Here is a 15,955-nt window from a genome sequence, read left to right as displayed (position 1 = left end):
ATTTTGTCCCCTTAGCTTCTTGTTTTCCAAAAGTATGGGACAAGTTCTCCACTAGCAGCCTGCTCTGATGCCTCATCACAACATGGAGATGATTCTAAATTCTTGAAGATTGTGCCAACACAGTGAGTTTTAACAAGTCCTTCCAAGCTAGAAGGTGGTGACTGACCCCATCTATCAGGGCTAACACTTAAGGGCATAGATGCTCCAGATCACTGGAATATTGGCCACCAAGGGAGATATATTTACAGCAAATAAACAAGGCCATTTATGAAGATATGGAGAGGCTGCTATATGCATCAGAGGAGTACCAAAATTGAGGAAGTCACCATTTTTAAAAAAGTATTGAGATATGGCAAGTACCTTTGAGATCCTGACCTAGTACACTTAATCTCTCTGAGTCTCAGCCTGTGTGTCCATAAAATGAGGGGGCTAGATCAAGTTAATATCTAAGGATCTTTCTGATTCTTAAATCTATGATTCTAAATAAGATTATGTTGCATCAAATGTGCAGTCGGGTTTGTTGTTGTTTTCCCTGCAGGATTCCTTTGATCCCATAAAAATCAAAGACAGGCAGCACCCACTCACTATTCAGTCATTAATTATTTCTGTTGGATCTTGTGAAACCTGCTGAGAATTCACAGGAAACAGGGGAGAAAAAAAACAATAAAATGAGAGGAAGGCCCTTTTATTACAGGGGCTTTCAGAACAATGACCAGACTGAATGACTATCAAACCATGTTATCACTCTATTTCATAGAGACAGAAGGAGAAAAAATCATTTTCTATAGCTGAACTAAAACTGGGGAAATTTTTGGTGAATACAGTGATGATGAACATTTTGATTAGTCTAGAGCTTTCCCATGGAGTTAGGTAGGTCAGTGATGGATAAAACACAAAAGAAAGTGGTTTGAATGTATGTGGACTAATATGGAAATATGTTTTGCATGATTGCACATGTATAACCTGTATCAATTTGCTTACCATATCAGGAAGGAGGGAGAGAAGGGAGGGAAAGAATTTAGAACTCAAATTTTTTTTAAAATGAATGTTCAAAATTGTTTTATATGTAATTGGGAAAAAATAAAATTTTATTCAGAAAAAATGTATGTATGTGGTTTGAATGAGTATATGGATTATTATATTTTTAAAGTGCCATGTCTTTCTATTATTGTCTCTTTACTATGAAGGTGGATACACAAGATTCTTAACTTAAAAATAGGTGGCTAGGTAGGTAGATGATAGATGGATAGAGGGATAGAGAGAGATATAACATTTATTAAGCGCCTACAATGTGCTAAGTACTGGGAAAACACATACAAATTTAAAGAAAAACAGTCACTGCCCTCAAGGAGCTTACATCCTGGTAGGAAAGAAAAACACATAAAAGGGATCAAAAAATTACAGAGGAGGGGGTAGAATGTATCCATTCAGGGACAAAGTAAAATCCAGGGAGTCATGGGCTGTTCTAGGTTTGAGAAGAGCTTGGGTGCATCCTCAAATAGAGGATTGGGAAGGAATTTACCATCAGAGGACAAGGTTGTAGAGGTGGAAGCCTCACCAGAATGAGAAAAAAGATTACTGGAGTAGAGGTAGAGAGATGATCTGGGGAATCATGGATTGGTCCAGGTTTGAAGAGAGTAGATTTTTATTACCATAGGCGACCTTAGGTGATAATGACTTTCTTAGCTGCTCAGCCTAGGTGAAACCCATGGACTTCTCAGCTGGAGTCTCTTTAAAGTAACCTCAAAGGCAGAGTTCACCCTCTTTGGGGTTCCAATCTTCCATCCCACACTTACAGAAAATCATAGCACTCCTTTTTGTGATGGCAAAGAATTGGAAATTGAGAGTATGCCCATCAATTGGGGAATGTCTAAACAAGTTGTGGCATATGAATGTAATGGAATGCTATTGTGCTATAAGAAATACTGAGCAGATGGATTTCAGAAAAACCTGGAAAGACAAAAACTGATGCTGAGTGAAGTGAGCAGAACCAGGAGAACCCTGTACACAGTTAACAGTTAACAGCAACATTGTGCGATGACCGACTATGGTAGACTTAGCTCTTCTCAGCAATGCAATGATCTAAGACAATTCCAAAAGACTCATGTTGGAAAAAGCTATCCTCATCAGAGAAAGAACTATGGAGTCTGAATGAAGATCGAAGCATACTATTTTCACTTGTTTTTTGTTTTTTCTTTCTTGTGGGTTTTCCCTTTTCTTCTGATTCTTCTTTCACAACATGAATAATGTTGAAATATGTTTAATATGACTGTACATTTATAACCTATATCACATTGTTTGCTGTTTTGGGGAGGGGGTAAGGGAGGGAAGGAGAAAAAATTTGGAACTCAAAATCTATAAAAGTGAATGTTGAAAACTATCTTTACATGTAGTTGGAAAAATGAAATACTATTAAGTGGGAAAAAGGAAAATCACAGAGCAACCAGATAAAGATTAGGAGCTCCAAATCTAATGCCACTATAAACTAGTTTCAGAGACCACTATTGAACGGCACAAAAGTGATTCTGTTATGATACTTGGTTGCAATAGAGTATGTCTTATCTATTTTCTGTCACAGCAGAAATCTACTAACCAACTTAAATCACCAGCACAGGTAGACTTCTTATGTATTATGTACCAGGAATAATTCCCCGCCCAGAGGCAGCATCTTTCACAGGTGGCCCCAGGCTGGGGCCAGCATTCTCCAGGCAGACATAAAATCTCTTACCTTGATAGTCCCTTTGATCTATGGGGGTCTGACAACCTAACTTCGTTAAGCTACTCTGCTGCTGCTAATAGTTTTTGTCTTCTATCAAGGGACATAGCTACCACTGATATACAGAAGTTTGAATTTATTCAACGCTATAGAAAAGATGGACATGGAAAATGGCATTGTTTGTATTAAAGAAAGCTATGTTGAACTATGTTTGGAACATTCTATTTTTTTTTGTATTGCTTTCAACACCTAAAGTAACCTTTCTCAGTTTAGAAGCACGAGCCACAGTTTACCAGGAGTATAAATTAACAATCTGTTACATCTCTCTACCCGGTCGGTGAGAGTTGGCAAAGAAAAGTGGACGTGGAAAATGACATCAAGTTTGAGCCCCGCAATTAGTGTGTAAATAGTGTATATAGGTAAAGCTCAAGGGAACAACACTAGCTATCATTCCTTTCTCTAGGTCAGGAGAACACATTGCCCTAGAGCTGAAGTTTCTATTTAGTACTGTACTCAACTAATCGATATAAAAAATGTTTCCATGGGTATTTATAAAAATCGATCATAGACCCACGTAGTTATATTATATTATATTACATTATATTATATATTGTCATATTATAAGACTATTATGAAAGAATATATTTAAGTATTATAATAAATGGAGAAGAGAGAAAAGCACGTGAATAACCCATCCAGAAATAACTGTAGGAAGTCAAAGTAGGACTTCCAGTCTACCAAGGTCTAAGGTAGATTGTGTTCTTATCCAGGTCTGTGGACTGTTATCTTGATATATATGTATCATCGTATTATTGATATATATATCACTATATATTATACTTGTTAACTTCTGTCACAGTTGTACAAGAAGGAATTTGGCACGGTAAAAAGAGCTGGCCTTGGAGCCTGGAAGACCTGGTTTCAAGCACTTTCTCTTACACAAATTGGCTGTGTGACTCTGGGCAGGTCAGTTAATCCATCAGGGCTAGTCTAAGCAACTCTCTAAGACTATAAATCACAGAGAACTTCCATTCTGCATCGGCACAGGGAGTTTCCTCATGTACTCATATAGGAGTTCCCTATTATTAGTAAAAACACAGGTCCATTCTCTTTCCTTGTCTTCACTGGCATACACAGAGCGAGGGCTTTGCTTGGGCTGAGCATTGCCATTGACCCATCTTAATCTCTTTAGGCTTCAGTTTCATCTGTAAAATAAGGGGGCTATACTGGATGGCCTGTAAAGTCCTGTCAAACTCTGGGTCTATCCTGCTATGATAATCCCATGACTATATGCATAGCATAGGACATTTAAACTACTCGACCAATGGTTGTTGGATAATCAAGGCCAGCCCCAGTGGAAGTATAAATCAGGTGAGGTTTGTCTCTGTAACCTATATCTATGTCCTCTTCTAGTGCCCCTTTCTCTGGGCACCCAGTAACAATGCCAGGCACGTAGTAAGTATCTGATAGATATTGAATTGAACAAAATGAACTGGCATGACCTAAAACCTCAGATTTCGTGTTGGCCAATTTCTGCCATTTGGGAGGGCAGAAGGGTAATGTGGATAAAGGAAATTCACAAACAATGGTTTGAGCCAATAATTTCAACTTCTTCTCTCATCTGACTTTTAACTAAAATGGTTAATGATCCATACAAATCAATGATTGCATCTCACATCCAACTCTCCTTTTGCACACTTTGGTAGTCGTGCTAAGGAACATCAAAATGGTCAAAAGACAGGCTATAAGGATGAGAGTGAAGTAAGAGAACAAGGGCCTAATCCACACACCTGATTGCCAGCCCCTGAGATAATGGAGAATTGATTATATTTAGACCGGCTGCTTCTATTTAGAATTGTGCAAATAGAAAAGACTTGAATCCATCTGATAGGAACAGTGGATGTTCACCAATTTCAAAGGGAGATCTTCAGATCACAACCATTGGCCCTTTCAGGGATTCTAGCCAGGAAACTTCCTCATCTCATTGCTATCTTCAGTCACAAAAGATTGTCAGAAATGAATTTAATGGCGAGGCTCACCATTATCTTACCACCCACCATTGAATTGGTTAAGGATATAAATCACCCCCTGCAAACCATTCATGGTTGTTTAATCACTGTGTCTACTACAGTAACATCTTTCCCTTTAACAAATTGCCTGTGTACAAACTCTCAGATAATTGTTTAAATTAACACCTGTTCCAATGTTCTCTCTAGCTTGTCCTACTTTTGTGTGTATGCGTTGCTGGTTAGTAACCTGTGGCGAGGAAAGTCTGGATGGATTTGTTGGCTGCCTTTTTGTCTACACAGAGTAATCAGAGTGAGCAGGGAATGGGAGTATTGCCTTCTTAGGAATAGGGGCTGAGGCCAACTGAGGGCAGCAGCTTTATCATAAACCCAATAACAGTATTTTGTCAGAATCTTGGTCAGGCAGCATACTTCTTATAAACCACACTCCACACATTCATCTCATTTTTTTTCTTAAAGTGTATGCACAGACTCCATAAGGCCTGGGGGATATTCCCATGTCACCCTGTTTAATGAAAGACCTGAGTATTAAGAATATAGGCATTACATCTTACAAGCAACAAGATTAAAAAGTTCACAGATGATTATATGGCAAGTGTATATATATATCTATATCTATATCATCTATATCTATGTCTATTATTTATCTATATTTATATATCTCCAAGTTGTTCTGAGCAGTTACATTGCCCAGTGGATAGAGTGGGAGACTTGGAGTCAGGAAAACTTTAATTCAAATCCTGTCCAGATGGCCCATATACTTATATACTGGGAAAAACAAACAAACAAAAAGAAGAAACCAAAACTCAGTAGGTATGACAGGACAGCCAGGTGGAACAGTGAGGAGAGTGCTGGACCTGGAGTCAGGAAGATCTGAATTTAAATTCTTCCTCAAACACTTACTAGCTCTGTGATTCTAGGCAAATCACTTAATCTCTATGTGCCTCAGTTTCTTCATATGAAAAATGGGAATAATAATAGCACCTATCTCCCAAGTTTGTTGTAAGGATTACATAGATATTTGTAAATCATTTTGTAAACCTTAAAATGTTATATAAATGCTAGCTACTATTATTAAGTGTAGGGGCTGCTCACAGAACCAGTTTCGCTATGTATTGGCACAGGAACTTCTATTTATTTCTTAATTGGTACAGTTGTCCCTCCTTAGGTAACCTGTTCACACCCCCTGTTCCTGGAAGCTCACCTTATCAATGCCAAACTTAGTGCAGACACCTGAGCAGCATAGCCCAGTGCAGTTCAGAACTCCTGAACTCAAGAGATCCACCAATGTCACCTTCCCAGATAGCTGGAATTACAGGCATGTGCCACAATGCCAGTTCTTATTTTTATAACCTTTTCACTCTAAATAAAACCAGACATATGTATACACGAGTGATATGAAAACAAGTTGGGCCAGTCATATGTAAAGCAAAAGATAAAAGATGGGCACCCCTGCATCACTGATACCTCTGCAATGTCAGGAAAGCTAAAAGAAGGCTCCCTCAATACATTTGTGTGGACCCCTCTAATAGAAGGTTTTATGGTAATTAATGGACAAAAGTTAAACAGGATCAGAAGGTATGGATGCGTTGTCATCAGCATTACTGGAGAAAGAATGCCCAATCAATGAGGCTGGTACATGTATGGCAAACATCAAGTCCACCACAGGCATGAATATTAGATACCCAAAATACATCAAAAAATTTTGTAACAAAAAATTGATGCAGCCAGAATGCCTCTGTCCTAGAACTTCACATGCTAGACAGGAAAGTTAACCCTCCATTGGGGCAACTCTATAAAACTATAGAAATGTAACCCTGGAATAGATGCTAAGTTCTGTAGGCTACTTATTCAGCATATAATGAGGAACCTTTAAATTAAGATTTGTCTTGATGATGATCACATGTCCCCTTTCAAATACATTTGCTTTGCCCTTGAAGATACTTTTACAATTGCTTTGTAGTTGAGTCAAAGAATATTTCTGATCAAAATACATAATTCATTGGTTCTGTATATATGGCCTATGTTATCCTAGTAATGCAAAGCTATACTTGGAGGAGGTGGTCTTGCATGTCTCTGTAAATAATAAAGGAGATATTTAGATTACTCTTGAGAGTGTTTACTTTATGCCAATACATCTGCTTGAAATTTTCTTTTAAAAATTATCTAATAAAGATTTGGTGGGGGAGGTAAATGTAATGGGAGAAATATTAGACATGAAGTCAGTGTTGTTGGGTTCAAAGTTTCACACTTCTGTGTCTTCCTTCATTAGAATGTAAGCTCCTTGAAGGCAAAGAGTGTTTATTTTTTGTCTTTATTTGTCTGCTCAGTGCTCATCACAGTGCCTGGCACATAGTAAATGCTTGTTGTGTGACTGTCTTCCTGACTACTCTGATACTCGATGAGTAATGTAAGTTGGATAAATTACTTAGCCCAGGGATGGGGAACCTGTGGCCTTGAGGCCACATGTGACTCTCTAGGTCCTCAAGTGCAGCCCTTTAACTGAATCCAAACTTCACAGAACAAATCCCCTTAATAAAAGTATTAGTGCTGCAAAACTTGGACTCAGTCAAAAGGCTGCACCTGAGGACCTAGAAGGACACATGTGGTCTGGAGGCTACAGGTTCCCCACTCTTGAACCTCTCTGGACTGCAGTTTCCTCTCTTTCAAAATGGAGATAACACTTGCATGGTCTACCTCAAAAGGTTATTAGGAGTATTGAATAAGTTCATATACAGGAAACAACGATAACCATAATACTATAGAAATGTGAGCTGTTGTTATAATCATTACAATTATTATTATTTGGATGATATAAAACAACAACCTGTTGGCTAGTCATTTCACTGTAATTAAACTGAAACAATTGTTTAGACACAAGTATCGTTAGCACCACCCAAATGAGTTGTTAAGCTTATTATTTTATTTTAATTACTACACAAAACTAAAGGCACTGGATTTGGACTCAGAATATCTTGGTTTGAACTCCAGCTCTGCCAATGACTACCTGTGAGACCTTGAGCAAGTCCCTTTTCTGGACTTCAGTTTCCTCATCTGTAAAATGAGAGAGTGAAGACTAGATTATTTTTTTAGTTCTAAGTTCTATGATCTTATTATCCTTATTACCTTCAGTCACTACAATAACTGCCCCCCCAAAAAATGTACTTACTATGTCTATTATATCCTCTGGCATTTTTTTGTAGGACATATTGAAGGATTTAGCATAAATGAAAAAAATAGAGTACATACATTCCAAGTCCTTTATTCAGTAAGGTTCCTTTGACTTATACCTCCAGGATATCAAATGTAAAAAGTCAGGATGATGTAGTGACATTAATAAAGATAGAGGAATGAAATGCAATTCTTTGAAATAGGCATGCTTTTGAAAGAAATTAGAACTATGTTTCTAAAGGGCAGCTTTCAACAGCTGAAGGATGAATGATTTTGTTCATATCGAAACAATGAACAAGCTACAGAAAATTGGCTGAAATGAAGTGGTTATTAAAAAAATACTTCAATGACATTTTGAATTCATAAAGGGTGCTAGTATGAACTGAGGAATTGATGGGTTGGTTTAAAATCATTTGCATTTGATTTGAATTTCTATCCAGCCCTATGATTTTATGCATAAATATTTATGGAATCTTTCTGATGGCTAATTAGATTATGTCTTTTACCACAGAATTTGTTCAATTTTATGCTCTTTAAAAACCTGAACAAACTGTTGATGCTCAACAGACATGAAATAATAAGAAGCAATCATTATAACAACCTCAATGGCTACATTGTGAAATTCTAGCTTTCACTGTGCATAACATTGTAGGAAATGCAATGTTTGAGTTCTTTTAATCAATTCAAGCCAACAAACATTTATAAATGCCTACAAAATGCTAGCCCTTGTTACTGGTGCTGAGAATACAAAGATGGAAAATAACAGTATAAAAGGTCAAAGGCTCTGCTATTTGCCAGTCATGTGATCTTGGGCAACTTAATGGAGCCTCAGTTTCCTCATCTGTAAAATGACGATTGCTGGATTAGATAGCCAGCAAGTTACTCTCTAAATCCAAATCTAAGCGTCATGGTACAATGAAAAGAGCAGTCTTTCTAATCCAGAGGACCTAGGTTCAAATCCCATTTTGGACAATTACTACCTCTGCGACCTTGGCCAAATTACTCAACCTCGCCGGGTCTCAGTTTCCTTATCTGTAAAATAAGAGATGTTGGACTAGATGGCCTTTGAATTCCCTTCCAGTTCTAAATCTATGATCCTATTATCTACTCAGCTCTCTAGGCCTCAGTTTACATCTGTAAGATGAAGAGGTTATACAGATGACCTCTGAAGTTTCTCTTAGCTCCAATGCTATTACCCTATTATGTGAGATACACACCCAGACTGCTTAGCTAGAGTTGGCAATATCATATTGATCAGCCGGCACCTTCTAGCTATTGGGACGAAAGCTATAATAACATATTCCTCTTCTCATTAGCGTCAGCTGCATCAGTCGGTCTCAGTCTTGGGAAGGCGGGTCCTTGTGATTCATGTAACTAGATTTCTTTTTGGTGTTATCCAGGTTGGGCTTCCTTAATTCAAAACTGAATTATTCTTTATAAAGGAGTAATACTACCACTAACACTCAGATTAAGAAAAAAATAAAGAACGATGATTATTTCCTCCAATCCTCGAAAGTTACTGAGGAACTGAGCCTTTACATACAGGCTGCTCTGAATACCTGGAATGTTCTCCCTTCTCACCTTTTCCTTGTAGGTTACCTCGCTTCTTTCAAAGCTCAGCTCCAATTCCTACTCCTATGAGAACTCTTTCCTCATCTTGCCAGTTGTTTGCTAGTGCTACTTCTCTCACAAATTACTTTGCATTTTCTTTGTATATATTTTTATATACTTACCTGTATCCATATTTTTCCACCCCTAGCAGAACGAAAGCTCCCTGAAGGCAGGGACAGTTTCATTTTGTCATTGTATACTCAGCACATATCATGGTGCCTAGCACATAGGAAATGCTGAATGAATTGTTGAATTGAGACTTGAGGAAGGTGGAAGATTATCGACTTAGAACTAGAGGAAACCTTAGAGACCACGTCCAAACCCTCATTTGGGTAACTCAATTGAGGCCCAGAGAGCTTATGTGACTTACATAATCATAGAATCATAGATTTAGAGTTGGGTGGACACTTAGAAGCCAACCGAGGCTCAGAGGTTAAGTGACTTGCCCCAGGTCAACAAGTTAATGGTAGGGGTGGGATAATTACATAAAACTTGCCTAGGTGAAAAAAAAATCAAGCAGAAATTATATATGCATGTCTTTTAAAACCATTCTCTTTGGGCCCATCCTGATAGACCAGGCAGTGAACACTCTGTTCTTTTCTTAAAGTTCTTTTCTTGGTGGGAAGGGGGACAAGCAATTTTGCTTCTCTCTCTCTCTCTCTCTTTTCTCCTCTAATTTTTAATGTCTCCTCTTCTGTGCTTTTTGGGGGAATTTATTTAATATTTTATTTTCCCCAGTTAGATGTAAAAACAATTTTTAACATTCATTTTTAAAACTTTGAGTTCCAAAATTTCTCCCTTCCTCTCTCTCCACCCTCCCTCATTGAGAAAGCAAGCAATTCGATATAGGTTATACATGTGTAGTCATGTGAAAACATTTCCGTATTAGTCATATTGTGAAAGAAAACATAGACCAAAAAAAAAAACCTCAAGAAAAATAAAGAAAGTCAAAAAAAGTATGGTTTGGTCTGTATTCAGACACCATCAGTTCTTTCTCTGGGAATGGATAGCATTTTTCATCATGTCCTTCAGAGTTGTCTTGGATTGTTGCATTGCTGAGAATAGTTAAGTCCTTCACAGCTGATCATCCTAAAATATTGCTGTTACTTTGTACACAGTACATTTCACTTTGCATCAGCTCATGTAACTCTTTCCATGTTTTTCTGAGAGTATCCTGCTCATCATAGCACAATAGTATTCCATCATAATCACATACCATACTTTGTTTAATCATTCCCCAATTGATGGTCATCCCCTCAATTTCCAATTCTTTGCTACCAGAAAAAAGCTGCTATAAATATTTTTGTACATATAGGTCCTTTTCCTTTTTGTTTTTTTTTTCATATCTTTGGGGATATAGACCTATTTAAGTTGATGCTTAAGAATTATGTTCTCCATTTCTAGTAATCAATTTTGATAGATATGTGTGTGTGTGTGTGTGTGTGTGTGTGTGTACTGAACTCAAAAAGTTCCTTAAAGTCCAGACAATATCCTCATGCCTAACTATAGGGGAGTAAAACCCCATTTCCCCAATGCCTTTACCCTTAGTCACATTCCCTTAAATGCTATCCCCCCATATTCCCTAATCCAATCTATCCAAACCTTCTTCTGTCCCCTCTGGAAAGCCTGATCCAAAGTGAACCCATTCGGTCTAAACAAAGGAGAATTCCTCATCATCTGTAATGTGGAGATAGTTTAAGGCCTGTGCTTTAGTCCATGCCCATCTACCAACTTAAATTCTCCTATAATTACCTGCAATTTCCCTGCTTCAGCAGTATGCCTTTGAGTCTCCCTGTGCCCCAGAACAGATGCAATCTCTCCCACATAAAACAGGCTTCTGTGTTAAAGTGGTGGTGGGACATACTCCCTATCACACTCTTCAAAGCACAAACAAGAGACCTGTGTTGACACACTGTTTGATTACACCGCTGCAGAACTCTGGAGAATGTTCAAATGCTCAGAAAGCCTCTCCAATTTGCTTTCCTACCTTGTTTCTCCTTTTACTTTAGATATAATTAATAGTCTGGTCAAAGCATCAAATGCACAATCTGTAAGGCATTGTGTTCAGGAAATCAGTGGTGGTTGTTTTTGTTTGTCCATATTACCACTAGATAACTAGCCCTTCACAATCTTATCCCAACCTACCTTAGTATACATTATTCCCCTTTAGGTACTCTATGGTTCAGGCAAATTGGCCTTCTCTCTATTCTTCATACAAGATACTCCATTTCCTGAGTTCCTTTGTACTTTGTACTGTATGTCCTTCTTCCCTTCCATCTCTTAGAATTCTCCTATTTTTCAAGACTCAGCACATATGCCAACCCTCTACAAAGAATTCTTAACCTGGAGTCAGTAAACTTGTTTAAAAATTTTTGATAACTGAATTTCAATGAAATCAGTTTCCTTTGTAATCAAGTATTTCATGTTATACATTAAAAAGTATTATTCTAATAAGGGGCCCGTAGGCTTCACCAGACAAGTCAAGAGACCCATGACACTAAAGGGTTAAGAATTTGATTTAGTTCTTTGTATGTCTTTATCAGAGAAACTTGCTGCAAGTTGTCACCAATTTCTTCAATATCAACTTTATTAGATTTGTTTATGCAAGAACTTTTTAACTTTATGCAGACAAAATTATCCATTTTATCTTCTGTGATCCTTAGCATTTATATATAATTATTGTTACTATTTATCATAGAATTAGAATTATTTCATTTTACAGATGAGGAAATTGAGATCAAAGAAAATAAAGTGATTTTCCTAAGCTCATATAACTAGTAAAAGCCAAGATTTTAAGCTAGCTTCCCTCTCTAGTGCTATTTCAACTATACTGATAATGCAACCCTGATTTGAAGAGGAACCCTCCCCAAAGGATCTCTGGCTAGGCATCATCTGCTTGAAGAACTCTATTGATGGGAAATATACTGCTTCCAAAGGCTTCTCCTCTTTTTTTTTTTTTGGACAGTTCTAATTATAACCAGATAAACTTCTTTCTAACCAGAAGCAGGCTCTCTAATTTCTTTTCAATAGTACTCTTCAAGTTTTCCTAGCATACTTTGTGTTTTACTTTTACTGCGTCATGATTTGCTGTATATTTCCTTTGCTGTGTACCTGCATAGACCCTTCTAGTGTGGTATAAGCTCCTGGAAATCAGCAACTGTTAGAGGATAACATGATGAGAGCACAGACAAGTAAAGTACAAGGTAGAGAGTGAGGGGGGCAAAGGAGCAATCCAGACAAAGCATTAGAGGAAAATTTGGAAAGGACCACGAAATGGGCTAAGAGCTTTTCCATCACTGTTTTCTGCAGCACTGAGCACCATGCTTTTTACATCGTTAATGCCATAATGATAATAAGGATGATAATTTGACACATGTAGCACCTTAAAATTTTGTAAAGCCCTTTAGGGACATGATCTCATCACGTGACTTGAATTGGCCCTATTCTGGTCTCTGAGGTGAAGTAAAACAAGTTTCATTATAGTCTTTATTAGAAATAGGTAGAGTCAGTTCTCCTATAACCTGTGTTTTGAAAAGGCAATTGTTCCATTAAGGAACATTACTTGATTTCTTTTTGGAGAAACAGTGAGTGCACGAAGCTGTGCTACTTCATAACTCACAATCTACAACTCTTTCAATGCCAACTTTCACAAGCAAACTTCAGGTCTTTATCAAGGTAAAATGCCAAATTTATTGTATATTTTCTGGTGCAGTTGGAGCTTTGGGTAGAGAAAGGCTGGTCTGTACCACCCCCCCCCACACACACACCTCCACCTCCAAACCTTATCCCTTTTGACCTCTGGTATCTGGCCCCCAGGGACAGCTAGATGGTTCATGGGATAAAGACCTGGAGTCAGGAAGACCTGATTTCAAATTTGGCCTCAGACACTGGCAAATCACTAAATCTATGTTTGCCTTGGAGATAGCTAGGTGGCTCAGTGAATAGAGCATCTAGCCTAGCATCAGGAAGACCTGAGTTCAAATCTGTCCTCAGAAACATAGTAGCTGTGGGACCCTGGGCAAGTCACTGAACCTCTGTTTGCCTTTATCCACTGAAGAAGAAAATAACAAACTAGTATCTTTGCCAAGAAAACCCCATGGAGAGTAAGGTCCACAGGGTCACAAAGAGTCAGACGTGACTGAATGACACCTGGCTCTGAGGTCTGGAGTTGTGGTCTGACCAACTTATTCTGCAACCTGAGGCATATAGCCCAAGGCCTTGGATGCTTTATTGTAGCACATGCATTTCTTAACTATTTAACATGTATAAAACGTTGACTTTATTAAAATATGTTTCTATCTTATTTTTTGTTATGTGTCACTGATGAGGTTTTTGAGCACTGTGTCCCTCACCCCATTTCCCCCATGAGCTCTGTGGCTTTGACTGCCCTGTTTAGAACAGTATGGTGCTTTGGGGGCAATGAGTATGTCAGTGTTATAACAGAACTGCCTGTCTATGTTTCTGAAAGCTGAAACCAGTACAGATATTTAATGAAGAAAGCATTAGGACTCTGTTAAGAACAGGTTTCTCAAGAAACTGATGAATGGTAAACTTAGTATAGACCAGGAGGTTGAAATAAAATGTCAGGTTTTTGGACCTGGGTTCTGGGTTGAGGGGACAGTGATGAGGTTCAAGAGAATTCAGTCATAGCTGTCACCAAAGCTAAGTGCTTCATCTCTGTGATTTGCCCATTACCTAGCCTGTAAATAGAATGCACTTGTGTTATTCTGTCTGCCATTAGTAAAGTGGTTTCAAATGCACAGAGGAATCCTGAGTGTATTTCGCTGTTGTGATGAGCCACTGTAAGGAAAACAGATAACAGGGAGAGATTCTGAGGCTCTTGTAATCAGTGTTCCCAAGCCTTTAGTCGTGACAGTCAAGGAAATTTAATTTAATTCAACAAACATTCCTTAGTCTCCTACTATGTATTTGGCATGGTGATCCATTCTGGGAATACAAAGAAGAAAAACAAATACAGTTCTGACTTTTAGTAAGCTTCCATTCTTCTTTGGGGTATGCTAGAACTATACACAGATGTATATAATAGGTGTGCTGGCAAAGAGGATCCAGTCAGTCTTGGAGTCCAGAAGACTTGGGTTCAAGGTACACCCCTGACATGTACTGACTGTGTGACCCTGGGCAAGGCACATAACATCCCAGTGCCCCAGAAAATCTCTAAGCCTGCAGGTTGTGGAAGAGTTTTAGCATATCCCCCCCTTGCCTGGAGTGCACTTCCTCCTTATTTCCACCTCCCCTTATGTGCTCTATAACTTCTATGTGCAGATATTGTCTCTCTCATTAGACTCTAAGCTCCCTGAAGGGAGAAATTGCTTCAAGTTTGTTTTTGTATCCCTAGACCCTAGCACAATGCCTGGCATTTAATAAACACTTAGCAAATACTTGTTGATCAATTTATTGATTGCATGATTGGTAGATGGCTTTTCCTCATAGGGAATTTCCAATGCTGATGAAATAACAGGTCTGGACAATTTAAAAAATGTTTAGCAGGGTGTTGAATGGGTCAAAAGGGAAGAACTAGTCAAAAGGTTCTGGGAAATTTTGAGAAGAGAGAGAATGCTATCAATTGATGAATTAAAGAAGGTCTCATGGAAGAGGTAACATAGGAACTGAACCTTGTTGAATCATCACAAGGCTTCTTGGGAGGTGATGCTATATATGAGAAGGAAAAAGCAAGTTGTGCACAGGGTTGTCTCCCTAGCTTTGGCTCCTTTCTTTTAATTACCTTTGCCCTGTCCCCCAAAAGCTGCACAAGTAACTCTCTGTCAGCTAAGTATTTGCCATTCAGCCAAAGGATAACAGCTTCAGGTTTAGAGAGCTACGATGTAATAGGTGCTGGGTGGAATGACAGTACTTCAGGGGGCCTCAATAACTCCTTTGAGAAATAAACCCCTCTACTAGGACTTACAGATGGGTCCCTGAGGAACCTTTCAAGCTCTGGGTGCTCAAAGCATCCAGGAGTTTCTTAGATAGTGGTTACAAGAAAGAAGCCCACGATGCCTTCATAATGGGGAAAAGATCCTATAAAGGCATTTCACATCCCTACTCTCAGAAATCTATTGCCAGTAAGACTTCGACATGCTACATGACTATAAAAGTTATTTCACGCAATACAAATTGTTGTGTGAGAGAAGGGAAAAGAGATTTTGGAAAAATTTTACAAATAAAATTATTTGATGAGAAGAGAAATATCATAAAGGCACTTAAATCTTTTAAGTGGCTGAATTTAACAAAGAAATAAGTGCCTAAAAATAGGCTATTACTAGAAAAGCCTTGGATTTCTCAAAGCAAAGGAAATTTTAGAATGTAGTGAGAAACAGTTCCCAGAATCATAAATGCTCAATGTGGAAGGAACTTCAGAGGTCATGGAGCTCATATCCATCCCCTCCAAAACCCCCTGTTTGAAACAAGC

This window comes from Vombatus ursinus, unplaced genomic scaffold (genome assembly GCF_900497805.2).
Source record: "Vombatus ursinus unplaced genomic scaffold, bare-nosed wombat genome assembly UNPS02014770.1, whole genome shotgun sequence".
NCBI lineage: Eukaryota > Metazoa > Chordata > Mammalia > Diprotodontia > Vombatidae > Vombatus > Vombatus ursinus.
This window is presented reverse-complemented; position numbering follows the sequence as displayed.